The following is a 1,982-nucleotide window of genomic DNA, read 5'->3' as shown; positions in this document are numbered from 1 at the left end:
AATTGGAATAAGAGTTTCCTATGAGTAATTTGTATGATAAAGGATTGCATTAAATATCAAGGTTTTCAGAGGAGGAAATCTAGTTCTCATTGAAGAGTAATACTAAAAACACTCAGGGGACTTGCATCTAAGTTTTGCCATTTTAGAAATCCAAGAAGTGGAATGAAGGCACAATGAGGTGAGAAAGGGTAATGTAGCCAAAGGAACCAACAGTGGCCTAAATTGAGAGTATCTAATAATTAACCCTTGTGCATAATCTTAAGGTGACTATTATATACTCATGATAGTTTCAATTCCTTTCACCTTTAGGAGACACGACAAATTATTACAGTAAGGGCCACATCATACTTAGAGGAAGGTACTATGGAGATGCTGATATACTTGAAATGGCCAATAAAGCCTGGAATTTCGGACATTGAGTTGGTTGAAATGCTGATATAAAGTTGAATTGGTTGAAATGGTTCGAATTTTATAAACTTGTTAGTGCATAGAAGAAGGGCAAGAAAGTGAAATGAGGTTGGAAAGAGGGAAGGAACGAAAAGAAAGGTAAGTGACTGTTTAGGAACATGGAAATGCACAGACTAATTGTTGGGACTAACATCTGTGTCTCTTGTCTTATAAGTCAACACTGATAATTGTAACTATCACAATTCCACTCCTACCTAATAAGTTCTTTCTATATATCAGTTTATTTATTTTCTTCTTTCTTATTCCTTTCAGATATCTATCAAATTGATTATTTCTCAATAACTTTCAACTTATTCTATATATTTTCATATAAATTTCAAAACACATCTACACAGTGTGGGTAAAAAAATTTCATGCAGAAACGCCTAATTATTAAATGTGTGCTCCAAATGAAACTTCAAAAATTACGACACTTCACTACAAACTCAATAGGAAACAAATCCTGACCTGTTGTTGTGGCAATTAAGCATTGCGAATCAGCCAACACCACTTCACTGCAACGACCTCGACACGCGAACCCCCAACAACCCCCACCCCTGTTGCAACACTCAGAAGGACCAAAACACTCACCCTAGCCGCAAATCAACCACCAACAAACCGTTGTCAGCGTCCGCAACAACAAGAGCTTCAAACCGGCTTAGGGCGACAATGGAAGAGCGCCACCCAGCAACGACCCGCTTCGAACATAGAGTACAGTGGAAGAGCACCACCCAACAACGAACCTCGATCACCGTCAACACCACCAAACTCGCGCTGTCAAACCGCAGTGTCAAACCAGCTGACCGCCTCTAAGGTCACGACCCCAAGTAAAGGACTCCGACGAACAGGAGGGAGGAAACTCTTCTGTGAAATTTGGGAAATTTGAGAACGAATACTCAAATTTTCAACTTAAAGCATAGCAGACATTACCGAAGGGTGAAAACCCTCGGTATTTAATTTCACCAAAACATTACCGAAGGCCTGTTGGCCGTCGGTAATAATCCTTCGGTAATACGCGCTTTTACTTTAGTGACTGAGTTTTATTATAGCACAACAAAGTCGTATTCATAGATATTTGGTTTGAATATATAAATAAATAACTTATGATATATTTGAATTTATAATAAACAATAATAAAGTAGTTTAGGTTGATAAGAATGTTGGGATTGAACTTGGTTAATCTTCTTTTATTGTTATTTACTTGTTTATAAGTTACCTTCATTATTTTAGTGTTTCTGAAAGTTCGTCTTATGGTAATTCTAAATCCATTTTCAGTATTTACAATCTAAGGTTATTATACTCAATATGATTCGTGAATCCTTATTGAATGATTCTTATGTTGGGATAAACTTAAATTTTAGAGTTTTATTAATAATTTTGTTTAAATATTATTTTATTAGTTTTGGGTTTAGTAATATTTAGTTTGATTTGATAGAGATAAAATAGGGATAGATAGTTATGATTTTCTGTTTATCTAGGTAGAATATTATTTTATGATAGATTAAGCAGATTTTATTTTTAAGACAGTTGATATT

This window comes from Vigna radiata, unplaced genomic scaffold, assembly GCF_000741045.1.
Source record: "Vigna radiata var. radiata cultivar VC1973A unplaced genomic scaffold, Vradiata_ver6 scaffold_327, whole genome shotgun sequence".
In the NCBI taxonomy this organism is placed as follows: Eukaryota; Viridiplantae; Streptophyta; class Magnoliopsida; order Fabales; family Fabaceae; genus Vigna; species Vigna radiata.
This window is presented reverse-complemented; position numbering follows the sequence as displayed.